Raw genomic sequence first — 24,322 nt, forward strand, 5'->3', positions numbered from 1 at the left:
AAAAAATAATGGCAGCGAAGCTGCGACACGGGGAAGTCTATCAGCTGCCAAATGAAGCACTTCGAAAAGCTTACAGCACCTGGTATTCCCAGGCGGTCTCCCATCCAAGTACTAACCAGGCCCGACCCTGCTTTACTTCCGAGTTCAGATGAGATCGGGCATTTCCAGGGTGGTATGGCCGTAAGCGAAAGAGGATGTCAAGCGTTGGCTATTTAAATCAGCTGCCAAATGAAGCACTTCGAAAAGCTTACAGCACCTGGTATTCCCAGGCGGTCTCCCATCCAAGTACTAACCAGGCCCGACCCTGCTTTACTTCCGAGTTCAGATGAGATCGGGCATTTCTTTTTTTTTTTTTTTTTTTTTTTTTTTTTTTGGCACACCAACAGCTCTTTAAAACAGGCGCAGCACCAGGGAACGAGCGCAGCTCAGCTGGCGTCGACACAGCACCGACAGAGAAACAATGCCCTTGAAGGCGAGAAAAAATAATGGCAGCGAAGCTGCGACACGGGGAAGTCTATCAGCTGCCAAATGAAGCACTTCGAAAAGCTTACAGCACCTGGTATTCCCAGGCGGTCTCCCATCCAAGTACTAACCAGGCCCGACCCTGCTTTACTTCCGAGTTCAGATGAGATCGGGCATTTCCAGGGTGGTATGGCCGTAAGCGAAAGAGGATGTCAAGCGTTGGCTATTTAAATCAGCTGCCAAATGAAGCACTTCGAAAAGCTTACAGCACCTGGTATTCCCAGGCGGTCTCCCATCCAAGTACTAACCAGGCCCGACCCTGCTTTACTTCCGAGTTCAGATGAGATCGGGCATTTCTTTTTTTTTTTTTTTTTTTTTTTTTTTTTTTGGCACACCAACAGCTCTTTAAAACAGGCGCAGCACCAGGGAACGAGCGCAGCTCAGCTGGCGTCGACACAGCACCGACAGAGAAACAATGCCCTTGAAGGCGAGAAAAAATAATGGCAGCGAAGCTGCGACACGGGGAAGTCTATCAGCTGCCAAATGAAGCACTTCGAAAAGCTTACAGCACCTGGTATTCCCAGGCGGTCTCCCATCCAAGTACTAACCAGGCCCGACCCTGCTTTACTTCCGAGTTCAGATGAGATCGGGCATTTCCAGGGTGGTATGGCCGTAAGCGAAAGAGGATGTCAAGCGTTGGCTATTTAAATCAGCTGCCAAATGAAGCACTTCGAAAAGCTTACAGCACCTGGTATTCCCAGGCGGTCTCCCATCCAAGTACTAACCAGGCCCGACCCTGCTTTACTTCCGAGTTCAGATGAGATCGGGCATTTCTTTTTTTTTTTTTTTTTTTTTTTTTTTTTTTGGCACACCAACAGCTCTTTAAAACAGGCGCAGCACCAGGGAACGAGCGCAGCTCAGCTGGCGTCGACACAGCACCGACAGAGAAACAATGCCCTTGAAGGCGAGAAAAAATAATGGCAGCGAAGCTGCGACACGGGGAAGTCTATCAGCTGCCAAATGAAGCACTTCGAAAAGCTTACAGCACCTGGTATTCCCAGGCGGTCTCCCATCCAAGTACTAACCAGGCCCGACCCTGCTTTACTTCCGAGTTCAGATGAGATCGGGCATTTCCAGGGTGGTATGGCCGTAAGCGAAAGAGGATGTCAAGCGTTGGCTATTTAAATCAGCTGCCAAATGAAGCACTTCGAAAAGCTTACAGCACCTGGTATTCCCAGGCGGTCTCCCATCCAAGTACTAACCAGGCCCGACCCTGCTTTACTTCCGAGTTCAGATGAGATCGGGCATTTCTTTTTTTTTTTTTTTTTTTTTTTTTTTTTTTGGCACACCAACAGCTCTTTAAAACAGGCGCAGCACCAGGGAACGAGCGCAGCTCAGCTGGCGTCGACACAGCACCGACAGAGAAACAATGCCCTTGAAGGCGAGAAAAAATAATGGCAGCGAAGCTGCGACACGGGGAAGTCTATCAGCTGCCAAATGAAGCACTTCGAAAAGCTTACAGCACCTGGTATTCCCAGGCGGTCTCCCATCCAAGTACTAACCAGGCCCGACCCTGCTTTACTTCCGAGTTCAGATGAGATCGGGCATTTCCAGGGTGGTATGGCCGTAAGCGAAAGAGGATGTCAAGCGTTGGCTATTTAAATCAGCTGCCAAATGAAGCACTTCGAAAAGCTTACAGCACCTGGTATTCCCAGGCGGTCTCCCATCCAAGTACTAACCAGGCCCGACCCTGCTTTACTTCCGAGTTCAGATGAGATCGGGCATTTCTTTTTTTTTTTTTTTTTTTTTTTTTTTTTTTGGCACACCAACAGCTCTTTAAAACAGGCGCAGCACCAGGGAACGAGCGCAGCTCAGCTGGCGTCGACACAGCACCGACAGAGAAACAATGCCCTTGAAGGCGAGAAAAAATAATGGCAGCGAAGCTGCGACACGGGGAAGTCTATCAGCTGCCAAATGAAGCACTTCGAAAAGCTTACAGCACCTGGTATTCCCAGGCGGTCTCCCATCCAAGTACTAACCAGGCCCGACCCTGCTTTACTTCCGAGTTCAGATGAGATCGGGCATTTCCAGGGTGGTATGGCCGTAAGCGAAAGAGGATGTCAAGCGTTGGCTATTTAAATCAGCTGCCAAATGAAGCACTTCGAAAAGCTTACAGCACCTGGTATTCCCAGGCGGTCTCCCATCCAAGTACTAACCAGGCCCGACCCTGCTTTACTTCCGAGTTCAGATGAGATCGGGCATTTCTTTTTTTTTTTTTTTTTTTTTTTTTTTTTTTGGCACACCAACAGCTCTTTAAAACAGGCGCAGCACCAGGGAACGAGCGCAGCTCAGCTGGCGTCGACACAGCACCGACAGAGAAACAATGCCCTTGAAGGCGAGAAAAAATAATGGCAGCGAAGCTGCGACACGGGGAAGTCTATCAGCTGCCAAATGAAGCACTTCGAAAAGCTTACAGCACCTGGTATTCCCAGGCGGTCTCCCATCCAAGTACTAACCAGGCCCGACCCTGCTTTACTTCCGAGTTCAGATGAGATCGGGCATTTCCAGGGTGGTATGGCCGTAAGCGAAAGAGGATGTCAAGCGTTGGCTATTTAAATCAGCTGCCAAATGAAGCACTTCGAAAAGCTTACAGCACCTGGTATTCCCAGGCGGTCTCCCATCCAAGTACTAACCAGGCCCGACCCTGCTTTACTTCCGAGTTCAGATGAGATCGGGCATTTCTTTTTTTTTTTTTTTTTTTTTTTTTTTTTTTGGCACACCAACAGCTCTTTAAAACAGGCGCAGCACCAGGGAACGAGCGCAGCTCAGCTGGCGTCGACACAGCACCGACAGAGAAACAATGCCCTTGAAGGCGAGAAAAAATAATGGCAGCGAAGCTGCGACACGGGGAAGTCTATCAGCTGCCAAATGAAGCACTTCGAAAAGCTTACAGCACCTGGTATTCCCAGGCGGTCTCCCATCCAAGTACTAACCAGGCCCGACCCTGCTTTACTTCCGAGTTCAGATGAGATCGGGCATTTCCAGGGTGGTATGGCCGTAAGCGAAAGAGGATGTCAAGCGTTGGCTATTTAAATCAGCTGCCAAATGAAGCACTTCGAAAAGCTTACAGCACCTGGTATTCCCAGGCGGTCTCCCATCCAAGTACTAACCAGGCCCGACCCTGCTTTACTTCCGAGTTCAGATGAGATCGGGCATTTCTTTTTTTTTTTTTTTTTTTTTTTTTTTTTTTGGCACACCAACAGCTCTTTAAAACAGGCGCAGCACCAGGGAACGAGCGCAGCTCAGCTGGCGTCGACACAGCACCGACAGAGAAACAATGCCCTTGAAGGCGAGAAAAAATAATGGCAGCGAAGCTGCGACACGGGGAAGTCTATCAGCTGCCAAATGAAGCACTTCGAAAAGCTTACAGCACCTGGTATTCCCAGGCGGTCTCCCATCCAAGTACTAACCAGGCCCGACCCTGCTTTACTTCCGAGTTCAGATGAGATCGGGCATTTCCAGGGTGGTATGGCCGTAAGCGAAAGAGGATGTCAAGCGTTGGCTATTTAAATCAGCTGCCAAATGAAGCACTTCGAAAAGCTTACAGCACCTGGTATTCCCAGGCGGTCTCCCATCCAAGTACTAACCAGGCCCGACCCTGCTTTACTTCCGAGTTCAGATGAGATCGGGCATTTCTTTTTTTTTTTTTTTTTTTTTTTTTTTTTTTGGCACACCAACAGCTCTTTAAAACAGGCGCAGCACCAGGGAACGAGCGCAGCTCAGCTGGCGTCGACACAGCACCGACAGAGAAACAATGCCCTTGAAGGCGAGAAAAAATAATGGCAGCGAAGCTGCGACACGGGGAAGTCTATCAGCTGCCAAATGAAGCACTTCGAAAAGCTTACAGCACCTGGTATTCCCAGGCGGTCTCCCATCCAAGTACTAACCAGGCCCGACCCTGCTTTACTTCCGAGTTCAGATGAGATCGGGCATTTCCAGGGTGGTATGGCCGTAAGCGAAAGAGGATGTCAAGCGTTGGCTATTTAAATCAGCTGCCAAATGAAGCACTTCGAAAAGCTTACAGCACCTGGTATTCCCAGGCGGTCTCCCATCCAAGTACTAACCAGGCCCGACCCTGCTTTACTTCCGAGTTCAGATGAGATCGGGCATTTCTTTTTTTTTTTTTTTTTTTTTTTTTTTTTTTGGCACACCAACAGCTCTTTAAAACAGGCGCAGCACCAGGGAACGAGCGCAGCTCAGCTGGCGTCGACACAGCACCGACAGAGAAACAATGCCCTTGAAGGCGAGAAAAAATAATGGCAGCGAAGCTGCGACACGGGGAAGTCTATCAGCTGCCAAATGAAGCACTTCGAAAAGCTTACAGCACCTGGTATTCCCAGGCGGTCTCCCATCCAAGTACTAACCAGGCCCGACCCTGCTTTACTTCCGAGTTCAGATGAGATCGGGCATTTCCAGGGTGGTATGGCCGTAAGCGAAAGAGGATGTCAAGCGTTGGCTATTTAAATCAGCTGCCAAATGAAGCACTTCGAAAAGCTTACAGCACCTGGTATTCCCAGGCGGTCTCCCATCCAAGTACTAACCAGGCCCGACCCTGCTTTACTTCCGAGTTCAGATGAGATCGGGCATTTCTTTTTTTTTTTTTTTTTTTTTTTTTTTTTTTGGCACACCAACAGCTCTTTAAAACAGGCGCAGCACCAGGGAACGAGCGCAGCTCAGCTGGCGTCGACACAGCACCGACAGAGAAACAATGCCCTTGAAGGCGAGAAAAAATAATGGCAGCGAAGCTGCGACACGGGGAAGTCTATCAGCTGCCAAATGAAGCACTTCGAAAAGCTTACAGCACCTGGTATTCCCAGGCGGTCTCCCATCCAAGTACTAACCAGGCCCGACCCTGCTTTACTTCCGAGTTCAGATGAGATCGGGCATTTCCAGGGTGGTATGGCCGTAAGCGAAAGAGGATGTCAAGCGTTGGCTATTTAAATCAGCTGCCAAATGAAGCACTTCGAAAAGCTTACAGCACCTGGTATTCCCAGGCGGTCTCCCATCCAAGTACTAACCAGGCCCGACCCTGCTTTACTTCCGAGTTCAGATGAGATCGGGCATTTCTTTTTTTTTTTTTTTTTTTTTTTTTTTTTTTGGCACACCAACAGCTCTTTAAAACAGGCGCAGCACCAGGGAACGAGCGCAGCTCAGCTGGCGTCGACACAGCACCGACAGAGAAACAATGCCCTTGAAGGCGAGAAAAAATAATGGCAGCGAAGCTGCGACACGGGGAAGTCTATCAGCTGCCAAATGAAGCACTTCGAAAAGCTTACAGCACCTGGTATTCCCAGGCGGTCTCCCATCCAAGTACTAACCAGGCCCGACCCTGCTTTACTTCCGAGTTCAGATGAGATCGGGCATTTCCAGGGTGGTATGGCCGTAAGCGAAAGAGGATGTCAAGCGTTGGCTATTTAAATCAGCTGCCAAATGAAGCACTTCGAAAAGCTTACAGCACCTGGTATTCCCAGGCGGTCTCCCATCCAAGTACTAACCAGGCCCGACCCTGCTTTACTTCCGAGTTCAGATGAGATCGGGCATTTCTTTTTTTTTTTTTTTTTTTTTTTTTTTTTTTGGCACACCAACAGCTCTTTAAAACAGGCGCAGCACCAGGGAACGAGCGCAGCTCAGCTGGCGTCGACACAGCACCGACAGAGAAACAATGCCCTTGAAGGCGAGAAAAAATAATGGCAGCGAAGCTGCGACACGGGGAAGTCTATCAGCTGCCAAATGAAGCACTTCGAAAAGCTTACAGCACCTGGTATTCCCAGGCGGTCTCCCATCCAAGTACTAACCAGGCCCGACCCTGCTTTACTTCCGAGTTCAGATGAGATCGGGCATTTCCAGGGTGGTATGGCCGTAAGCGAAAGAGGATGTCAAGCGTTGGCTATTTAAATCAGCTGCCAAATGAAGCACTTCGAAAAGCTTACAGCACCTGGTATTCCCAGGCGGTCTCCCATCCAAGTACTAACCAGGCCCGACCCTGCTTTACTTCCGAGTTCAGATGAGATCGGGCATTTCTTTTTTTTTTTTTTTTTTTTTTTTTTTTTTTGGCACACCAACAGCTCTTTAAAACAGGCGCAGCACCAGGGAACGAGCGCAGCTCAGCTGGCGTCGACACAGCACCGACAGAGAAACAATGCCCTTGAAGGCGAGAAAAAATAATGGCAGCGAAGCTGCGACACGGGGAAGTCTATCAGCTGCCAAATGAAGCACTTCGAAAAGCTTACAGCACCTGGTATTCCCAGGCGGTCTCCCATCCAAGTACTAACCAGGCCCGACCCTGCTTTACTTCCGAGTTCAGATGAGATCGGGCATTTCCAGGGTGGTATGGCCGTAAGCGAAAGAGGATGTCAAGCGTTGGCTATTTAAATCAGCTGCCAAATGAAGCACTTCGAAAAGCTTACAGCACCTGGTATTCCCAGGCGGTCTCCCATCCAAGTACTAACCAGGCCCGACCCTGCTTTACTTCCGAGTTCAGATGAGATCGGGCATTTCTTTTTTTTTTTTTTTTTTTTTTTTTTTTTTTGGCACACCAACAGCTCTTTAAAACAGGCGCAGCACCAGGGAACGAGCGCAGCTCAGCTGGCGTCGACACAGCACCGACAGAGAAACAATGCCCTTGAAGGCGAGAAAAAATAATGGCAGCGAAGCTGCGACACGGGGAAGTCTATCAGCTGCCAAATGAAGCACTTCGAAAAGCTTACAGCACCTGGTATTCCCAGGCGGTCTCCCATCCAAGTACTAACCAGGCCCGACCCTGCTTTACTTCCGAGTTCAGATGAGATCGGGCATTTCCAGGGTGGTATGGCCGTAAGCGAAAGAGGATGTCAAGCGTTGGCTATTTAAATCAGCTGCCAAATGAAGCACTTCGAAAAGCTTACAGCACCTGGTATTCCCAGGCGGTCTCCCATCCAAGTACTAACCAGGCCCGACCCTGCTTTACTTCCGAGTTCAGATGAGATCGGGCATTTCTTTTTTTTTTTTTTTTTTTTTTTTTTTTTTTGGCACACCAACAGCTCTTTAAAACAGGCGCAGCACCAGGGAACGAGCGCAGCTCAGCTGGCGTCGACACAGCACCGACAGAGAAACAATGCCCTTGAAGGCGAGAAAAAATAATGGCAGCGAAGCTGCGACACGGGGAAGTCTATCAGCTGCCAAATGAAGCACTTCGAAAAGCTTACAGCACCTGGTATTCCCAGGCGGTCTCCCATCCAAGTACTAACCAGGCCCGACCCTGCTTTACTTCCGAGTTCAGATGAGATCGGGCATTTCCAGGGTGGTATGGCCGTAAGCGAAAGAGGATGTCAAGCGTTGGCTATTTAAATCAGCTGCCAAATGAAGCACTTCGAAAAGCTTACAGCACCTGGTATTCCCAGGCGGTCTCCCATCCAAGTACTAACCAGGCCCGACCCTGCTTTACTTCCGAGTTCAGATGAGATCGGGCATTTCTTTTTTTTTTTTTTTTTTTTTTTTTTTTTTTGGCACACCAACAGCTCTTTAAAACAGGCGCAGCACCAGGGAACGAGCGCAGCTCAGCTGGCGTCGACACAGCACCGACAGAGAAACAATGCCCTTGAAGGCGAGAAAAAATAATGGCAGCGAAGCTGCGACACGGGGAAGTCTATCAGCTGCCAAATGAAGCACTTCGAAAAGCTTACAGCACCTGGTATTCCCAGGCGGTCTCCCATCCAAGTACTAACCAGGCCCGACCCTGCTTTACTTCCGAGTTCAGATGAGATCGGGCATTTCCAGGGTGGTATGGCCGTAAGCGAAAGAGGATGTCAAGCGTTGGCTATTTAAATCAGCTGCCAAATGAAGCACTTCGAAAAGCTTACAGCACCTGGTATTCCCAGGCGGTCTCCCATCCAAGTACTAACCAGGCCCGACCCTGCTTTACTTCCGAGTTCAGATGAGATCGGGCATTTCTTTTTTTTTTTTTTTTTTTTTTTTTTTTTTTGGCACACCAACAGCTCTTTAAAACAGGCGCAGCACCAGGGAACGAGCGCAGCTCAGCTGGCGTCGACACAGCACCGACAGAGAAACAATGCCCTTGAAGGCGAGAAAAAATAATGGCAGCGAAGCTGCGACACGGGGAAGTCTATCAGCTGCCAAATGAAGCACTTCGAAAAGCTTACAGCACCTGGTATTCCCAGGCGGTCTCCCATCCAAGTACTAACCAGGCCCGACCCTGCTTTACTTCCGAGTTCAGATGAGATCGGGCATTTCCAGGGTGGTATGGCCGTAAGCGAAAGAGGATGTCAAGCGTTGGCTATTTAAATCAGCTGCCAAATGAAGCACTTCGAAAAGCTTACAGCACCTGGTATTCCCAGGCGGTCTCCCATCCAAGTACTAACCAGGCCCGACCCTGCTTTACTTCCGAGTTCAGATGAGATCGGGCATTTCTTTTTTTTTTTTTTTTTTTTTTTTTTTTTTTGGCACACCAACAGCTCTTTAAAACAGGCGCAGCACCAGGGAACGAGCGCAGCTCAGCTGGCGTCGACACAGCACCGACAGAGAAACAATGCCCTTGAAGGCGAGAAAAAATAATGGCAGCGAAGCTGCGACACGGGGAAGTCTATCAGCTGCCAAATGAAGCACTTCGAAAAGCTTACAGCACCTGGTATTCCCAGGCGGTCTCCCATCCAAGTACTAACCAGGCCCGACCCTGCTTTACTTCCGAGTTCAGATGAGATCGGGCATTTCCAGGGTGGTATGGCCGTAAGCGAAAGAGGATGTCAAGCGTTGGCTATTTAAATCAGCTGCCAAATGAAGCACTTCGAAAAGCTTACAGCACCTGGTATTCCCAGGCGGTCTCCCATCCAAGTACTAACCAGGCCCGACCCTGCTTTACTTCCGAGTTCAGATGAGATCGGGCATTTCTTTTTTTTTTTTTTTTTTTTTTTTTTTTTTTGGCACACCAACAGCTCTTTAAAACAGGCGCAGCACCAGGGAACGAGCGCAGCTCAGCTGGCGTCGACACAGCACCGACAGAGAAACAATGCCCTTGAAGGCGAGAAAAAATAATGGCAGCGAAGCTGCGACACGGGGAAGTCTATCAGCTGCCAAATGAAGCACTTCGAAAAGCTTACAGCACCTGGTATTCCCAGGCGGTCTCCCATCCAAGTACTAACCAGGCCCGACCCTGCTTTACTTCCGAGTTCAGATGAGATCGGGCATTTCCAGGGTGGTATGGCCGTAAGCGAAAGAGGATGTCAAGCGTTGGCTATTTAAATCAGCTGCCAAATGAAGCACTTCGAAAAGCTTACAGCACCTGGTATTCCCAGGCGGTCTCCCATCCAAGTACTAACCAGGCCCGACCCTGCTTTACTTCCGAGTTCAGATGAGATCGGGCATTTCTTTTTTTTTTTTTTTTTTTTTTTTTTTTTTTGGCACACCAACAGCTCTTTAAAACAGGCGCAGCACCAGGGAACGAGCGCAGCTCAGCTGGCGTCGACACAGCACCGACAGAGAAACAATGCCCTTGAAGGCGAGAAAAAATAATGGCAGCGAAGCTGCGACACGGGGAAGTCTATCAGCTGCCAAATGAAGCACTTCGAAAAGCTTACAGCACCTGGTATTCCCAGGCGGTCTCCCATCCAAGTACTAACCAGGCCCGACCCTGCTTTACTTCCGAGTTCAGATGAGATCGGGCATTTCCAGGGTGGTATGGCCGTAAGCGAAAGAGGATGTCAAGCGTTGGCTATTTAAATCAGCTGCCAAATGAAGCACTTCGAAAAGCTTACAGCACCTGGTATTCCCAGGCGGTCTCCCATCCAAGTACTAACCAGGCCCGACCCTGCTTTACTTCCGAGTTCAGATGAGATCGGGCATTTCTTTTTTTTTTTTTTTTTTTTTTTTTTTTTTTGGCACACCAACAGCTCTTTAAAACAGGCGCAGCACCAGGGAACGAGCGCAGCTCAGCTGGCGTCGACACAGCACCGACAGAGAAACAATGCCCTTGAAGGCGAGAAAAAATAATGGCAGCGAAGCTGCGACACGGGGAAGTCTATCAGCTGCCAAATGAAGCACTTCGAAAAGCTTACAGCACCTGGTATTCCCAGGCGGTCTCCCATCCAAGTACTAACCAGGCCCGACCCTGCTTTACTTCCGAGTTCAGATGAGATCGGGCATTTCCAGGGTGGTATGGCCGTAAGCGAAAGAGGATGTCAAGCGTTGGCTATTTAAATCAGCTGCCAAATGAAGCACTTCGAAAAGCTTACAGCACCTGGTATTCCCAGGCGGTCTCCCATCCAAGTACTAACCAGGCCCGACCCTGCTTTACTTCCGAGTTCAGATGAGATCGGGCATTTCTTTTTTTTTTTTTTTTTTTTTTTTTTTTTTTGGCACACCAACAGCTCTTTAAAACAGGCGCAGCACCAGGGAACGAGCGCAGCTCAGCTGGCGTCGACACAGCACCGACAGAGAAACAATGCCCTTGAAGGCGAGAAAAAATAATGGCAGCGAAGCTGCGACACGGGGAAGTCTATCAGCTGCCAAATGAAGCACTTCGAAAAGCTTACAGCACCTGGTATTCCCAGGCGGTCTCCCATCCAAGTACTAACCAGGCCCGACCCTGCTTTACTTCCGAGTTCAGATGAGATCGGGCATTTCCAGGGTGGTATGGCCGTAAGCGAAAGAGGATGTCAAGCGTTGGCTATTTAAATCAGCTGCCAAATGAAGCACTTCGAAAAGCTTACAGCACCTGGTATTCCCAGGCGGTCTCCCATCCAAGTACTAACCAGGCCCGACCCTGCTTTACTTCCGAGTTCAGATGAGATCGGGCATTTCTTTTTTTTTTTTTTTTTTTTTTTTTTTTTTTGGCACACCAACAGCTCTTTAAAACAGGCGCAGCACCAGGGAACGAGCGCAGCTCAGCTGGCGTCGACACAGCACCGACAGAGAAACAATGCCCTTGAAGGCGAGAAAAAATAATGGCAGCGAAGCTGCGACACGGGGAAGTCTATCAGCTGCCAAATGAAGCACTTCGAAAAGCTTACAGCACCTGGTATTCCCAGGCGGTCTCCCATCCAAGTACTAACCAGGCCCGACCCTGCTTTACTTCCGAGTTCAGATGAGATCGGGCATTTCCAGGGTGGTATGGCCGTAAGCGAAAGAGGATGTCAAGCGTTGGCTATTTAAATCAGCTGCCAAATGAAGCACTTCGAAAAGCTTACAGCACCTGGTATTCCCAGGCGGTCTCCCATCCAAGTACTAACCAGGCCCGACCCTGCTTTACTTCCGAGTTCAGATGAGATCGGGCATTTCTTTTTTTTTTTTTTTTTTTTTTTTTTTTTTTGGCACACCAACAGCTCTTTAAAACAGGCGCAGCACCAGGGAACGAGCGCAGCTCAGCTGGCGTCGACACAGCACCGACAGAGAAACAATGCCCTTGAAGGCGAGAAAAAATAATGGCAGCGAAGCTGCGACACGGGGAAGTCTATCAGCTGCCAAATGAAGCACTTCGAAAAGCTTACAGCACCTGGTATTCCCAGGCGGTCTCCCATCCAAGTACTAACCAGGCCCGACCCTGCTTTACTTCCGAGTTCAGATGAGATCGGGCATTTCCAGGGTGGTATGGCCGTAAGCGAAAGAGGATGTCAAGCGTTGGCTATTTAAATCAGCTGCCAAATGAAGCACTTCGAAAAGCTTACAGCACCTGGTATTCCCAGGCGGTCTCCCATCCAAGTACTAACCAGGCCCGACCCTGCTTTACTTCCGAGTTCAGATGAGATCGGGCATTTCTTTTTTTTTTTTTTTTTTTTTTTTTTTTTTTGGCACACCAACAGCTCTTTAAAACAGGCGCAGCACCAGGGAACGAGCGCAGCTCAGCTGGCGTCGACACAGCACCGACAGAGAAACAATGCCCTTGAAGGCGAGAAAAAATAATGGCAGCGAAGCTGCGACACGGGGAAGTCTATCAGCTGCCAAATGAAGCACTTCGAAAAGCTTACAGCACCTGGTATTCCCAGGCGGTCTCCCATCCAAGTACTAACCAGGCCCGACCCTGCTTTACTTCCGAGTTCAGATGAGATCGGGCATTTCCAGGGTGGTATGGCCGTAAGCGAAAGAGGATGTCAAGCGTTGGCTATTTAAATCAGCTGCCAAATGAAGCACTTCGAAAAGCTTACAGCACCTGGTATTCCCAGGCGGTCTCCCATCCAAGTACTAACCAGGCCCGACCCTGCTTTACTTCCGAGTTCAGATGAGATCGGGCATTTCTTTTTTTTTTTTTTTTTTTTTTTTTTTTTTTGGCACACCAACAGCTCTTTAAAACAGGCGCAGCACCAGGGAACGAGCGCAGCTCAGCTGGCGTCGACACAGCACCGACAGAGAAACAATGCCCTTGAAGGCGAGAAAAAATAATGGCAGCGAAGCTGCGACACGGGGAAGTCTATCAGCTGCCAAATGAAGCACTTCGAAAAGCTTACAGCACCTGGTATTCCCAGGCGGTCTCCCATCCAAGTACTAACCAGGCCCGACCCTGCTTTACTTCCGAGTTCAGATGAGATCGGGCATTTCCAGGGTGGTATGGCCGTAAGCGAAAGAGGATGTCAAGCGTTGGCTATTTAAATCAGCTGCCAAATGAAGCACTTCGAAAAGCTTACAGCACCTGGTATTCCCAGGCGGTCTCCCATCCAAGTACTAACCAGGCCCGACCCTGCTTTACTTCCGAGTTCAGATGAGATCGGGCATTTCTTTTTTTTTTTTTTTTTTTTTTTTTTTTTTTGGCACACCAACAGCTCTTTAAAACAGGCGCAGCACCAGGGAACGAGCGCAGCTCAGCTGGCGTCGACACAGCACCGACAGAGAAACAATGCCCTTGAAGGCGAGAAAAAATAATGGCAGCGAAGCTGCGACACGGGGAAGTCTATCAGCTGCCAAATGAAGCACTTCGAAAAGCTTACAGCACCTGGTATTCCCAGGCGGTCTCCCATCCAAGTACTAACCAGGCCCGACCCTGCTTTACTTCCGAGTTCAGATGAGATCGGGCATTTCCAGGGTGGTATGGCCGTAAGCGAAAGAGGATGTCAAGCGTTGGCTATTTAAATCAGCTGCCAAATGAAGCACTTCGAAAAGCTTACAGCACCTGGTATTCCCAGGCGGTCTCCCATCCAAGTACTAACCAGGCCCGACCCTGCTTTACTTCCGAGTTCAGATGAGATCGGGCATTTCTTTTTTTTTTTTTTTTTTTTTTTTTTTTTTTGGCACACCAACAGCTCTTTAAAACAGGCGCAGCACCAGGGAACGAGCGCAGCTCAGCTGGCGTCGACACAGCACCGACAGAGAAACAATGCCCTTGAAGGCGAGAAAAAATAATGGCAGCGAAGCTGCGACACGGGGAAGTCTATCAGCTGCCAAATGAAGCACTTCGAAAAGCTTACAGCACCTGGTATTCCCAGGCGGTCTCCCATCCAAGTACTAACCAGGCCCGACCCTGCTTTACTTCCGAGTTCAGATGAGATCGGGCATTTCCAGGGTGGTATGGCCGTAAGCGAAAGAGGATGTCAAGCGTTGGCTATTTAAATCAGCTGCCAAATGAAGCACTTCGAAAAGCTTACAGCACCTGGTATTCCCAGGCGGTCTCCCATCCAAGTACTAACCAGGCCCGACCCTGCTTTACTTCCGAGTTCAGATGAGATCGGGCATTTCTTTTTTTTTTTTTTTTTTTTTTTTTTTTTTTGGCACACCAACAGCTCTTTAAAACAGGCGCAGCACCAGGGAACGAGCGCAGCTCAGCTGGCGTCGACACAGCACCGACAGAGAAACAATGCCCTTGAAGGCGAGAAAAAATAATGGCAGCGAAGCTGCGACACGGGGAAGTCTATCAGCTGCCAAATGAAGCACTTCGAAAAGCTTACAGCACCTGGTATTCCCAGGCGGTCTCCCATCCAAGTACTAACCAGGCCCGACCCTGCTTTACTTCCGAGTTCAGATGAGATCGGGCATTTCCAGGGTGGTATGGCCGTAAGCGAAAGAGGATGTCAAGCGTTGGCTATTTAAATCAGCTGCCAAATGAAGCACTTCGAAAAGCTTACAGCACCTGGTATTCCCAGGCGGTCTCCCATCCAAGTACTAACCAGGCCCGACCCTGCTTTACTTCCGAGTTCAGATGAGATCGGGCATTTCTTTTTTTTTTTTTTTTTTTTTTTTTTTTTTTGGCACACCAACAGCTCTTTAAAACAGGCGCAGCACCAGGGAACGAGCGCAGCTCAGCTGGCGTCGACACAGCACCGACAGAGAAACAATGCCCTTGAAGGCGAGAAAAAATAATGGCAGCGAAGCTGCGACACGGGGAAGTCTATCAGCTGCCAAATGAAGCACTTCGAAAAGCTTACAGCACCTGGTATTCCCAGGCGGTCTCCCATCCAAGTACTAACCAGGCCCGACCCTGCTTTACTTCCGAGTTCAGATGAGATCGGGCATTTCCAGGGTGGTATGGCCGTAAGCGAAAGAGGATGTCAAGCGTTGGCTATTTAAATCAGCTGCCAAATGAAGCACTTCGAAAAGCTTACAGCACCTGGTATTCCCAGGCGGTCTCCCATCCAAGTACTAACCAGGCCCGACCCTGCTTTACTTCCGAGTTCAGATGAGATCGGGCATTTCTTTTTTTTTTTTTTTTTTTTTTTTTTTTTTTGGCACACCAACAGCTCTTTAAAACAGGCGCAGCACCAGGGAACGAGCGCAGCTCAGCTGGCGTCGACACAGCACCGACAGAGAAACAATGCCCTTGAAGGCGAGAAAAAATAATGGCAGCGAAGCTGCGACACGGGGAAGTCTATCAGCTGCCAAATGAAGCACTTCGAAAAGCTTACAGCACCTGGTATTCCCAGGCGGTCTCCCATCCAAGTACTAACCAGGCCCGACCCTGCTTTACTTCCGAGTTCAGATGAGATCGGGCATTTCCAGGGTGGTATGGCCGTAAGCGAAAGAGGATGTCAAGCGTTGGCTATTTAAATCAGCTGCCAAATGAAGCACTTCGAAAAGCTTACAGCACCTGGTATTCCCAGGCGGTCTCCCATCCAAGTACTAACCAGGCCCGACCCTGCTTTACTTCCGAGTTCAGATGAGATCGGGCATTTCTTTTTTTTTTTTTTTTTTTTTTTTTTTTTTTGGCACACCAACAGCTCTTTAAAACAGGCGCAGCACCAGGGAACGAGCGCAGCTCAGCTGGCGTCGACACAGCACCGACAGAGAAACAATGCCCTTGAAGGCGAGAAAAAATAATGGCAGCGAAGCTGCGACACGGGGAAGTCTATCAGCTGCCAAATGAAGCACTTCGAAAAGCTTACAGCACCTGGTATTCCCAGGCGGTCTCCCATCCAAGTACTAACCAGGCCCGACCCTGCTTTACTTCCGAGTTCAGATGAGATCGGGCATTTCCAGGGTGGTATGGCCGTAAGCGAAAGAGGATGTCAAGCGTTGGCTATTTAAATCAGCTGCCAAATGAAGCACTTCGAAAAGCTTACAGCACCTGGTATTCCCAGGCGGTCTCCCATCCAAGTACTAACCAGGCCCGACCCTGCTTTACTTCCGAGTTCAGATGAGATCGGGCATTTCTTTTTTTTTTTTTTTTTTTTTTTTTTTTTTTGGCACACCAACAGCTCTTTAAAACAGGCGCAGCACCAGGGAACGAGCGCAGCTCAGCTGGCGTCGACACAGCACCGACAGAGAAACAATGCCCTTGAAGGCGAGAAAAAATAATGGCAGCGAAGCTGCGACACGGGGAAGTCTATCAGCTGCCAAATGAAGCACTTCGAAAAGCTTACAGCACCTGGTATTCCCAGGCGGTCTCCCATCCAAGTACTAACCAGGCCCGACCCTGCTTTACTTCCGAGTTCAGATGAGATCGGGCATTTCCAGGGTGGTATGGCCGTAAGCGAAAGAGGATGTCAAGCGTTGGCTATTTAAATCAGCTGCCAAATGAAGCACTTCGAAAAGCTTACAGCACCTGGTATTCCCAGGCGGTCTCCCATCCAAGTACTAACCAGGCCCGACCCTGCTTTACTTCCGAGTTCAGATGAGATCGGGCATTTCTTTTTTTTTTTTTTTTTTTTTTTTTTTTTTTGGCACACCAACAGCTCTTTAAAACAGGCGCAGCACCAGGGAACGAGCGCAGCTCAGCTGGCGTCGACACAGCACCGACAGAGAAACAATGCCCTTGAAGGCGAGAAAAAATAATGGCAGCGAAGCTGCGACACGGGGAAGTCTATCAGCTGCCAAATGAAGCACTTCGAAAAGCTTACAGCACCTGGTATTCCCAGGCGGTCTCCCATCCAAGTACTAACCAGGCCCGACCCTGCTTTACTTCCGAGTTCAGATGAGATCGGGCATTTCCAGGGTGGTATGGCCGTAAGCGAAAGAGGATGTCAAGCGTTGGCTATTTAAATCAGCTGCCAAATGAAGCACTTCGAAAAGCTTACAGCACCTGGTATTCCCAGGCGGTCTCCCATCCAAGTACTAACCAGGCCCGACCCTGCTTTACTTCCGAGTTCAGATGAGATCGGGCATTTCTTTTTTTTTTTTTTTTTTTTTTTTTTTTTTTGGCACACCAACAGCTCTTTAAAACAGGCGCAGCACCAGGGAACGAGCGCAGCTCAGCTGGCGTCGACACAGCACCGACAGAGAAACAATGCCCTTGAAGGCGAGAAAAAATAATGGCAGCGAAGCTGCGACACGGGGAAGTCTATCAGCTGCCAAATGAAGCACTTCGAAAAGCTTACAGCACCTGGTATTCCCAGGCGGTCTCCCATCCAAGTACTAACCAGGCCCGACCCTGCTTTACTTCCGAGTTCAGATGAGATCGGGCATTTCCAGGGTGGTATGGCCGTAAGCGAAAGAGGATGTCAAGCGTTGGCTATTTAAATCAGCTGCCAAATGAAGCACTTCGAAAAGCTTACAGCACCTGGTATTCCCAGGCGGTCTCCCATCCAAGTACTAACCAGGCCCGACCCTGCTTTACTTCCGAGTTCAGATGAGATCGGGCATTTCTTTTTTTTTTTTTTTTTTTTTTTTTTTTTTTGGCACACCAACAGCTCTTTAAAACAGGCGCAGCACCAGGGAACGAGCGCAGCTCAGCTGGCGTCGACACAGCACCGACAGAGAAACAATGCCCTTGAAGGCGAGAAAAAATAATGGCAGCGAAGCTGCGACACGGGGAAGTCTATCAGCTGCCAAATGAAGCACTTCGAAAAGCTTACAGCACCTGGTATTCCCAGGCGGTCTCCCATCCAAGTACTAACCAGGCCCGACCCTGCTTTACTTCCGAGTTCAGATGAGATCGGGCATTTCCAGGGTGGTATGGCCGTAAGCGAAAGAGGATGTCAAGCGTTGGCTATTTAAATCAGCTGCCAAATGAAGCACTTCGAAAAGCTTACAGCACCTGGTATTCCCAGGCGGTCTCCCATCCAAGTACTAACCAGGCCCGACCCTGCTTTACTTCCGAGTTCAGATGAGATCGGGCATTTCTTTTTTTTTTTTTTTTTTTTTTTTTTTTTTTGGCACACCAACAGCTCTTTAAAACAGGCGCAGCACCAGGGAACGAGCGCAGCTCAGCTGGCGTCGACACAGCACCGACAGAGAAACAATGCCCTTGAAGGCGAGAAAAAATAATGGCAGCGAAGCTGCGACACGGGGAAGTCTATCAGCTGCCAAATGAAGCACTTCGAAAAGCTTACAGCACCTGGTATTCCCAGGCGGTCTCCCATCCAAGTACTAACCAGGCCCGACCCTGCTTTACTTCCGAGTTCAGATGAGATCGGGCATTTCCAGGGTGGTATGGCCGTAAGCGAAAGAGGATGTCAAGCGTTGGCTATTTAAATCAGCTGCCAAATGAAGCACTTCGAAAAGCTTACAGCACCTGGTATTCCCAGGCGGTCTCCCATCCAAGTACTAACCAGGCCCGACCCTGCTTTACTTCCGAGTTCAGATGAGATCGGGCATTTCTTTTTTTTTTTTTTTTTTTTTTTTTTTTTTTGGCACACCAACAGCTCTTTAAAACAGGCGCAGCACCAGGGAACGAGCGCAGCTCAGCTGGCGTCGACACAGCACCGACAGAGAAACAATGCCCTTGAAGGCGAGAAAAAATAATGGCAGCGAAGCTGCGACACGGGGAAGTCTATCAGCTGCCAAATGAAGCACTTCGAAAAGCTTACAGCACCTGGTATTCCCAGGCGGTCTCCCATCCAAGTACTAACCAGGCCCGACCCTGCTTTACTTCCGAGTTCAGATGAGATCGGGCATTTCCAGGGTGGTATGGCCGTAAGCGAAAGAGGATGTCAAGCGTTGGCTATTTAAATCAGCTGCCAAATGAAGCACTTCGAAAAGCTTACAGCACCTGGTATTCCCAGGCGGTCTCCCATCCAAGTACTAACCAGGCCCGACCCTGCTTTACTTCCGAGTTCAGATGAGATCGGGCATTTCTTTTTTTTTTTTTTTTTTTTTTTTTTTTTTTGGCACACCAACAGCTCTTTAAAACAGGCGCAGCACCAGGGAACGAGCGCAGCTCAGCTGGCGTCGACACAGCACCGACAGAGAAACAATGCCCTTGAAGGCGAGAAAAAATAATGGCAGCGAAGCTGCGACACGGGGAAGTCTATCAGCTGCCAAATGAAGCACTTCGAAAAGCTTACAGCACCTGGTATTCCCAGGCGGTCTCCCATCCAAGTACTAACCAGGCCCGACCCTGCTTTACTTCCGAGTTCAGATGAGATCGGGCATTTCCAGGGTGGTATGGCCGTAAGCGAAAGAGGATGTCAAGCGTTGGCTATTTAAATCAGCTGCCAAATGAAGCACTTCGAAAAGCTTACAGCACCTGGTATTCCCAGGCGGTCTCCCATCCAAGTACTAACCAGGCCCGACCCTGCTTTACTTCCGAGTTCAGATGAGATCGGGCATTTCTTTTTTTTTTTTTTTTTTTTTTTTTTTTTTTGGCACACCAACAGCTCTTTAAAACAGGCGCAGCACCAGGGAACGAGCGCAGCTCAGCTGGCGTCGACACAGCACCGACAGAGAAACAATGCCCTTGAAGGCGAGAAAAAATAATGGCAGCGAAGCTGCGACACGGGGAAGTCTATCAGCTGCCAAATGAAGCACTTCGAAAAGCTTACAGCACCTGGTATTCCCAGGCGGTCTCCCATCCAAGTACTAACCAGGCCCGACCCTGCTTTACTTCCGAGTTCAGATGAGATCGGGCATTTCCAGGGTGGTATGGCCGTAAGCGAAAGAGGATGTCAAGCGTTGGCTATTTAAATCAGCTGCCAAATGAAGCACTTCGAAAAGCTTACAGCACCTGGTATTCCCAGGCGGTCTCCCATCCAAGTACTAACCAGGCCCGACCCTGCTTTACTTCCGAGTTCAGATGAGATCGGGCATTTCTTTTTTTTTTTTTTTTTTTTTTTTTTTTTTTGGCACACCAACAGCTCTTTAAAACAGGCGCAGCACCAGGGAACGAGCGCAGCTCAGCTGGCGTCGACACAGCACCGACAGAGAAACAATGCCCTTGAAGGCGAGAAAAAATAATGGCAGCGAAGCTGCGACACGGGGAAGTCTATCAGCTGCCAAATGAAGCACTTCGAAAAGCTTACAGCACCTGGTATTCCCAGGCGGTCTCCCATCCAAGTACTAACCAGGCCCGACCCTGCTTTACTTCCGAGTTCAGATGAGATCGGGCATTTCCAGGGTGGTATGGCCGTAAGCGAAAGAGGATGTCAAGCGTTGGCTATTTAAATCAGCTGCCAAATGAAGCACTTCGAAAAGCTTACAGCACCTGGTATTCCCAGGCGGTCTCCCATCCAAGTACTAACCAGGCCCGACCCTGCTTTACTTCCGAGTTCAGATGAGATCGGGCATTTCTTTTTTTTTTTTTTTTTTTTTTTTTTTTTTTGGCACACCAACAGCTCTTTAAAACAGGCGCAGCACCAGGGAACGAGCGCAGCTCAGCTGGCGTCGACACAGCACCGACAGAGAAACAATGCCCTTGAAGGCGAGAAAAAATAATGGCAGCGAAGCTGCGACACGGGGAAGTCTATCAGCTGCCAAATGAAGCACTTCGAAAAGCTTACAGCACCTGGTATTCCCAGGCGGTCTCCCATCCAAGTACTAACCAGGCCCGACCCTGCTTTACTTCCGAGTTCAGATGAGATCGGGCATTTCCAGGGTGGTATGGCCGTAAGCGAAAGAGGATGTCAAGCGTTGGCTATTTAAATCAGCTGCCAAATGAAGCACTTCGAAAAGCTTACAGCACCTGGTATTCCCAGGCGGTCTCCCATCCAAGTACTAACCAGGCCCGACCCTGCTTTACTTCCGAGTTCAGATGAGATCGGGCATTTCTTTTTTTTTTTTTTTTTTTTTTTTTTTTTTTGGCACACCAACAGCTCTTTAAAACAGGCGCAGCACCAGGGAACGAGCGCAGCTCAGCTGGCGTCGACACAGCACCGACAGAGAAACAATGCCCTTGAAGGCGAGAAAAAATAATGGCAGCGAAGCTGCGACACGGGGAAGTCTATCAGCTGCCAAATGAAGCACTTCGAAAAGCTTACAGCACCTGGTATTCCCAGGCGGTCTCCCATCCAAGTACTAACCAGGCCCGACCCTGCTTTACTTCCGAGTTCAGATGAGATCGGGCATTTCCAGGGTGGTATGGCCGTAAGCGAAAGAGGATGTCAAGCGTTGGCTATTTAAATCAGCTGCCAAATGAAGCACTTCGAAAAGCTTACAGCACCTGGTATTCCCAGGCGGTCTCCCATCCAAGTACTAACCAGGCCCGACCCTGCTTTACTTCCGAGTTCAGATGAGATCGGGCATTTCTTTTTTTTTTTTTTTTTTTTTTTTTTTTTTTGGCACACCAACAGCTCTTTAAAACAGGCGCAGCACCAGGGAACGAGCGCAGCTCAGCTGGCGTCGACACAGCACCGACAGAGAAACAATGCCCTTGAAGGCGAGAAAAAATAATGGCAGCGAAGCTGCGACACGGGGAAGTCTATCAGCTGCCAAATGAAGCACTTCGAAAAGCTTACAGCACCTGGTATTCCCAGGCGGTCTCCCATCCAAGTACTAACCAGGCCCGACCCTGCTTTACTTCCGAGTTCAGATGAGATCGGGCATTTCCAGGGTGGTATGGCCGTAAGCGAAAGAGGATGTCAAGCGTTGGCTATTTAAATCAGCTGCCAAATGAAGCACTTCGAAAAGCTTACAGCACCTGGTATTCCCAGGCGGTCTCCCATCCAAGTACTAACCAGGCCCGACCCTGCTTTACTTCCGAGTTCAGATGAGATCGGGCATTTCTTTTTTTTTTTTTTTTTTTTTTTTTTTTTTTGGCACACCAACAGCTCTTTAAAACAGGCGCAGCACCAGGGAACGAGCGCAGCTCAGCTGGCGTCGACACAGCACCGACAGAGAAACAATGCCCTTGAAGGCGAGAAAAAATAATGGCAGCGAAGCTGCGACACGGGGAAGTCTATCAGCTGCCAAATGAAGCACTTCGAAAAGCTTACAGCACCTGGTATTCCCAGGCGGTCTCCCATCCAAGTACTAACCAGGCCCGACCCTGCTTTACTTCCGAGTTCAGATGAGATCGGGCATTTCCAGGGTGGTATGGCCGTAAGCGAAAGAGGATGTCAAGCGTTGGCTATTTAAATCAGCTGCCAAATGAAGCACTTCGAAAAGCTTACAGCACCTGGTATTCCCAGGCGGTCTCCCATCCAAGTACTAACCAGGCCCGACCCTGCTTTACTTCCGAGTTCAGATGAGATCGGGCATTTCTTTTTTTTTTTTTTTTTTTTTTTTTTTTTTTGGCACACCAACAGCTCTTTAAAACAGGCGCAGCACCAGGGAACGAGCGCAGCTCAGCTGGCGTCGACACAGCACCGACAGAGAAACAATGCCCTTGAAGGCGAGAAAAAATAATGGCAGCGAAGCTGCGACACGGGGAAGTCTATCAGCTGCCAAATGAAGCACTTCGAAAAGCTTACAGCACCTGGTATTCCCAGGCGGTCTCCCATCCAAGTACTAACCAGGCCCGACCCTGCTTTACTTCCGAGTTCAGATGAGATCGGGCATTTCCAGGGTGGTATGGCCGTAAGCGAAAGAGGATGTCAAGCGTTGGCTATTTAAATCAGCTGCCAAATGAAGCACTTCGAAAAGCTTACAGCACCTGGTATTCCCAGGCGGTCTCCCATCCAAGTACTAACCAGGCCCGACCCTGCTTTACTTCCGAGTTCAGATGAGATCGGGCATTTCTTTTTTTTTTTTTTTTTTTTTTTTTTTTTTTGGCACACCAACAGCTCTTTAAAACAGGCGCAGCACCAGGGAACGAGCGCAGCTCAGCTGGCGTCGACACAGCACCGACAGAGAAACAATGCCCTTGAAGGCGAGAAAAAATAATGGCAGCGAAGCTGCGACACGGGGAAGTCTATCAGCTGCCAAATGAAGCACTTCGAAAAGCTTACAGCACCTGGTATTCCCAGGCGGTCTCCCATCCAAGTACTAACCAGGCCCGACCCTGCTTTACTTCCGAGTTCAGATGAGATCGGGCATTTCCAGGGTGGTATGGCCGTAAGCGAAAGAGGATGTCAAGCGTTGGCTATTTAAATCAGCTGCCAAATGAAGCACTTCGAAAAGCTTACAGCACCTGGTATTCCCAGGCGGTCTCCCATCCAAGTACTAACCAGGCCCGACCCTGCTTTACTTCCGAGTTCAGATGAGATCGGGCATTTCTTTTTTTTTTTTTTTTTTTTTTTTTTTTTTTGGCACACCAACAGCTCTTTAAAACAGGCGCAGCACCAGGGAACGAGCGCAGCTCAGCTGGCGTCGACACAGCACCGACAGAGAAACAATGCCCTTGAAGGCGAGAAAAAATAATGGCAGCGAAGCTGCGACACGGGGAAGTCTATCAGCTGCCAAATGAAGCACTTCGAAAAGCTTACAGCACCTGGTATTCCCAGGCGGTCTCCCATCCAAGTACTAACCAGGCCCGACCCTGCTTTACTTCCGAGTTCAGATGAGATCGGGCATTTCCAGGGTGGTATGGCCGTAAGCGAAAGAGGATGTCAAGCGTTGGCTATTTAAATCAGCTGCCAAATGAAGCACTTCGAAAAGCTTACAGCACCTGGTATTCCCAGGCGGTCTCCCATCCAAGTACTAACCAGGCCCGACCCTGCTTTACTTCCGAGTTCAGATGAGATCGGGCATTTCTTTTTTTTTTTTTTTTTTTTTTTTTTTTTTTGGCACACCAACAGCTCTTTAAAACAGGCGCAGCACCAGGGAACGAGCGCAGCTCAGCTGGCGTCGACACAGCACCGACAGAGAAACAATGCCCTTGAAGGCGAGAAAAAATAATGGCAGCGAAGCTGCGACACGGGGAAGTCTATCAGCTGCCAAATGAAGCACTTCGAAAAGCTTACAGCACCTGGTATTCCCAGGCGGTCTCCCATCCAAGTACTAACCAGGCCCGACCCTGCTTTACTTCCGAGTTCAGATGAGATCGGGCATTTCCAGGGTGGTATGGCCGTAAGCGAAAGAGGATGTCAAGCGTTGGCTATTTAAATCAGCTGCCAAATGAAGCACTTCGAAAAGCTTACAGCACCTGGTATTCCCAGGCGGTCTCCCATCCAAGTACTAACCAGGCCCGACCCTGCTTTACTTCCGAGTTCAGATGAGATCGGGCATTTCTTTTTTTTTTTTTTTTTTTTTTTTTTTTTTTGGCACACCAACAGCTCTTTAAAACAGGCGCAGCACCAGGGAACGAGCGCAGCTCAGCTGGCGTCGACACAGCACCGACAGAGAAACAATGCCCTTGAAG

General features: G+C 49.3%; 1 protein-coding gene and 51 non-coding genes across 53 annotated transcripts in view; 1 reads left to right on the forward strand and 51 right to left on the reverse strand.

Moving 5' to 3' along the window:
• LOC137491103 (uncharacterized) overlaps positions 1-24,322 on the forward strand; it is a 1,183,352-nt gene that overhangs the window by 376,096 nt on the left and 782,934 nt on the right. The gene's annotated exons all lie outside the window — the stretch shown is intronic.
• On the reverse strand, positions 68-186 carry LOC141382506 (5S ribosomal RNA). The gene has a single exon (XR_012403441.1). It is a non-coding gene; the product is annotated as a 5S ribosomal RNA (ribosomal RNA).
• LOC141382507 (5S ribosomal RNA) lies at positions 545-663 on the reverse strand. Its single transcript, XR_012403442.1, has one exon. It is a non-coding gene; the product is annotated as a 5S ribosomal RNA (ribosomal RNA).
• On the reverse strand, positions 1,022-1,140 carry LOC141382508 (5S ribosomal RNA). The gene has a single exon (XR_012403443.1). It is a non-coding gene; the product is annotated as a 5S ribosomal RNA (ribosomal RNA).
• Positions 1,499-1,617, reverse strand: LOC141382509 (5S ribosomal RNA). The gene has a single exon (XR_012403444.1). It is a non-coding gene; the product is annotated as a 5S ribosomal RNA (ribosomal RNA).
• LOC141382510 (5S ribosomal RNA) lies at positions 1,976-2,094 on the reverse strand. The gene has a single exon (XR_012403445.1). It is a non-coding gene; the product is annotated as a 5S ribosomal RNA (ribosomal RNA).
• Positions 2,453-2,571, reverse strand: LOC141382511 (5S ribosomal RNA). The gene has a single exon (XR_012403446.1). It is a non-coding gene; the product is annotated as a 5S ribosomal RNA (ribosomal RNA).
• On the reverse strand, positions 2,930-3,048 carry LOC141382512 (5S ribosomal RNA). Its single transcript, XR_012403447.1, has one exon. It is a non-coding gene; the product is annotated as a 5S ribosomal RNA (ribosomal RNA).
• Positions 3,407-3,525, reverse strand: LOC141382513 (5S ribosomal RNA). Its single transcript, XR_012403448.1, has one exon. It is a non-coding gene; the product is annotated as a 5S ribosomal RNA (ribosomal RNA).
• LOC141382514 (5S ribosomal RNA) lies at positions 3,884-4,002 on the reverse strand. Its single transcript, XR_012403449.1, has one exon. It is a non-coding gene; the product is annotated as a 5S ribosomal RNA (ribosomal RNA).
• LOC141382515 (5S ribosomal RNA) lies at positions 4,361-4,479 on the reverse strand. The gene has a single exon (XR_012403450.1). It is a non-coding gene; the product is annotated as a 5S ribosomal RNA (ribosomal RNA).
• On the reverse strand, positions 4,838-4,956 carry LOC141382516 (5S ribosomal RNA). The gene has a single exon (XR_012403451.1). It is a non-coding gene; the product is annotated as a 5S ribosomal RNA (ribosomal RNA).
• On the reverse strand, positions 5,315-5,433 carry LOC141382517 (5S ribosomal RNA). The gene has a single exon (XR_012403452.1). It is a non-coding gene; the product is annotated as a 5S ribosomal RNA (ribosomal RNA).
• LOC141382518 (5S ribosomal RNA) lies at positions 5,792-5,910 on the reverse strand. The gene has a single exon (XR_012403453.1). It is a non-coding gene; the product is annotated as a 5S ribosomal RNA (ribosomal RNA).
• LOC141382519 (5S ribosomal RNA) lies at positions 6,269-6,387 on the reverse strand. Its single transcript, XR_012403454.1, has one exon. It is a non-coding gene; the product is annotated as a 5S ribosomal RNA (ribosomal RNA).
• LOC141382520 (5S ribosomal RNA) lies at positions 6,746-6,864 on the reverse strand. The gene has a single exon (XR_012403455.1). It is a non-coding gene; the product is annotated as a 5S ribosomal RNA (ribosomal RNA).
• Positions 7,223-7,341, reverse strand: LOC141382521 (5S ribosomal RNA). The gene has a single exon (XR_012403456.1). It is a non-coding gene; the product is annotated as a 5S ribosomal RNA (ribosomal RNA).
• On the reverse strand, positions 7,700-7,818 carry LOC141382522 (5S ribosomal RNA). The gene has a single exon (XR_012403457.1). It is a non-coding gene; the product is annotated as a 5S ribosomal RNA (ribosomal RNA).
• On the reverse strand, positions 8,177-8,295 carry LOC141382523 (5S ribosomal RNA). Its single transcript, XR_012403458.1, has one exon. It is a non-coding gene; the product is annotated as a 5S ribosomal RNA (ribosomal RNA).
• LOC141382524 (5S ribosomal RNA) lies at positions 8,654-8,772 on the reverse strand. Its single transcript, XR_012403459.1, has one exon. It is a non-coding gene; the product is annotated as a 5S ribosomal RNA (ribosomal RNA).
• On the reverse strand, positions 9,131-9,249 carry LOC141382525 (5S ribosomal RNA). Its single transcript, XR_012403460.1, has one exon. It is a non-coding gene; the product is annotated as a 5S ribosomal RNA (ribosomal RNA).
• LOC141382526 (5S ribosomal RNA) lies at positions 9,608-9,726 on the reverse strand. Its single transcript, XR_012403461.1, has one exon. It is a non-coding gene; the product is annotated as a 5S ribosomal RNA (ribosomal RNA).
• LOC141382527 (5S ribosomal RNA) lies at positions 10,085-10,203 on the reverse strand. The gene has a single exon (XR_012403462.1). It is a non-coding gene; the product is annotated as a 5S ribosomal RNA (ribosomal RNA).
• LOC141382528 (5S ribosomal RNA) lies at positions 10,562-10,680 on the reverse strand. The gene has a single exon (XR_012403463.1). It is a non-coding gene; the product is annotated as a 5S ribosomal RNA (ribosomal RNA).
• LOC141382530 (5S ribosomal RNA) lies at positions 11,039-11,157 on the reverse strand. Its single transcript, XR_012403465.1, has one exon. It is a non-coding gene; the product is annotated as a 5S ribosomal RNA (ribosomal RNA).
• On the reverse strand, positions 11,516-11,634 carry LOC141382531 (5S ribosomal RNA). Its single transcript, XR_012403466.1, has one exon. It is a non-coding gene; the product is annotated as a 5S ribosomal RNA (ribosomal RNA).
• LOC141382532 (5S ribosomal RNA) lies at positions 11,993-12,111 on the reverse strand. Its single transcript, XR_012403467.1, has one exon. It is a non-coding gene; the product is annotated as a 5S ribosomal RNA (ribosomal RNA).
• LOC141382533 (5S ribosomal RNA) lies at positions 12,470-12,588 on the reverse strand. The gene has a single exon (XR_012403468.1). It is a non-coding gene; the product is annotated as a 5S ribosomal RNA (ribosomal RNA).
• LOC141382534 (5S ribosomal RNA) lies at positions 12,947-13,065 on the reverse strand. The gene has a single exon (XR_012403469.1). It is a non-coding gene; the product is annotated as a 5S ribosomal RNA (ribosomal RNA).
• LOC141382535 (5S ribosomal RNA) lies at positions 13,424-13,542 on the reverse strand. Its single transcript, XR_012403470.1, has one exon. It is a non-coding gene; the product is annotated as a 5S ribosomal RNA (ribosomal RNA).
• On the reverse strand, positions 13,901-14,019 carry LOC141382536 (5S ribosomal RNA). Its single transcript, XR_012403471.1, has one exon. It is a non-coding gene; the product is annotated as a 5S ribosomal RNA (ribosomal RNA).
• Positions 14,378-14,496, reverse strand: LOC141382537 (5S ribosomal RNA). The gene has a single exon (XR_012403472.1). It is a non-coding gene; the product is annotated as a 5S ribosomal RNA (ribosomal RNA).
• On the reverse strand, positions 14,855-14,973 carry LOC141382538 (5S ribosomal RNA). Its single transcript, XR_012403473.1, has one exon. It is a non-coding gene; the product is annotated as a 5S ribosomal RNA (ribosomal RNA).
• On the reverse strand, positions 15,332-15,450 carry LOC141382539 (5S ribosomal RNA). The gene has a single exon (XR_012403474.1). It is a non-coding gene; the product is annotated as a 5S ribosomal RNA (ribosomal RNA).
• On the reverse strand, positions 15,809-15,927 carry LOC141382540 (5S ribosomal RNA). The gene has a single exon (XR_012403475.1). It is a non-coding gene; the product is annotated as a 5S ribosomal RNA (ribosomal RNA).
• LOC141382541 (5S ribosomal RNA) lies at positions 16,286-16,404 on the reverse strand. The gene has a single exon (XR_012403476.1). It is a non-coding gene; the product is annotated as a 5S ribosomal RNA (ribosomal RNA).
• LOC141382542 (5S ribosomal RNA) lies at positions 16,763-16,881 on the reverse strand. The gene has a single exon (XR_012403477.1). It is a non-coding gene; the product is annotated as a 5S ribosomal RNA (ribosomal RNA).
• Positions 17,240-17,358, reverse strand: LOC141382543 (5S ribosomal RNA). Its single transcript, XR_012403478.1, has one exon. It is a non-coding gene; the product is annotated as a 5S ribosomal RNA (ribosomal RNA).
• LOC141382544 (5S ribosomal RNA) lies at positions 17,717-17,835 on the reverse strand. Its single transcript, XR_012403479.1, has one exon. It is a non-coding gene; the product is annotated as a 5S ribosomal RNA (ribosomal RNA).
• LOC141382545 (5S ribosomal RNA) lies at positions 18,194-18,312 on the reverse strand. The gene has a single exon (XR_012403480.1). It is a non-coding gene; the product is annotated as a 5S ribosomal RNA (ribosomal RNA).
• Positions 18,671-18,789, reverse strand: LOC141382546 (5S ribosomal RNA). The gene has a single exon (XR_012403481.1). It is a non-coding gene; the product is annotated as a 5S ribosomal RNA (ribosomal RNA).
• Positions 19,148-19,266, reverse strand: LOC141382547 (5S ribosomal RNA). Its single transcript, XR_012403482.1, has one exon. It is a non-coding gene; the product is annotated as a 5S ribosomal RNA (ribosomal RNA).
• LOC141382548 (5S ribosomal RNA) lies at positions 19,625-19,743 on the reverse strand. The gene has a single exon (XR_012403483.1). It is a non-coding gene; the product is annotated as a 5S ribosomal RNA (ribosomal RNA).
• Positions 20,102-20,220, reverse strand: LOC141382549 (5S ribosomal RNA). Its single transcript, XR_012403484.1, has one exon. It is a non-coding gene; the product is annotated as a 5S ribosomal RNA (ribosomal RNA).
• LOC141382550 (5S ribosomal RNA) lies at positions 20,579-20,697 on the reverse strand. The gene has a single exon (XR_012403485.1). It is a non-coding gene; the product is annotated as a 5S ribosomal RNA (ribosomal RNA).
• LOC141382551 (5S ribosomal RNA) lies at positions 21,056-21,174 on the reverse strand. The gene has a single exon (XR_012403486.1). It is a non-coding gene; the product is annotated as a 5S ribosomal RNA (ribosomal RNA).
• LOC141382552 (5S ribosomal RNA) lies at positions 21,533-21,651 on the reverse strand. Its single transcript, XR_012403487.1, has one exon. It is a non-coding gene; the product is annotated as a 5S ribosomal RNA (ribosomal RNA).
• LOC141382553 (5S ribosomal RNA) lies at positions 22,010-22,128 on the reverse strand. The gene has a single exon (XR_012403488.1). It is a non-coding gene; the product is annotated as a 5S ribosomal RNA (ribosomal RNA).
• On the reverse strand, positions 22,487-22,605 carry LOC141382554 (5S ribosomal RNA). Its single transcript, XR_012403489.1, has one exon. It is a non-coding gene; the product is annotated as a 5S ribosomal RNA (ribosomal RNA).
• On the reverse strand, positions 22,964-23,082 carry LOC141382555 (5S ribosomal RNA). Its single transcript, XR_012403490.1, has one exon. It is a non-coding gene; the product is annotated as a 5S ribosomal RNA (ribosomal RNA).
• Positions 23,441-23,559, reverse strand: LOC141382556 (5S ribosomal RNA). The gene has a single exon (XR_012403491.1). It is a non-coding gene; the product is annotated as a 5S ribosomal RNA (ribosomal RNA).
• LOC141382557 (5S ribosomal RNA) lies at positions 23,918-24,036 on the reverse strand. The gene has a single exon (XR_012403492.1). It is a non-coding gene; the product is annotated as a 5S ribosomal RNA (ribosomal RNA).

This window comes from Danio rerio, chromosome 4, assembly GCF_049306965.1.
Source record: "Danio rerio strain Tuebingen ecotype United States chromosome 4, GRCz12tu, whole genome shotgun sequence".
In the NCBI taxonomy this organism is placed as follows: domain Eukaryota; kingdom Metazoa; phylum Chordata; class Actinopteri; order Cypriniformes; family Danionidae; genus Danio; species Danio rerio.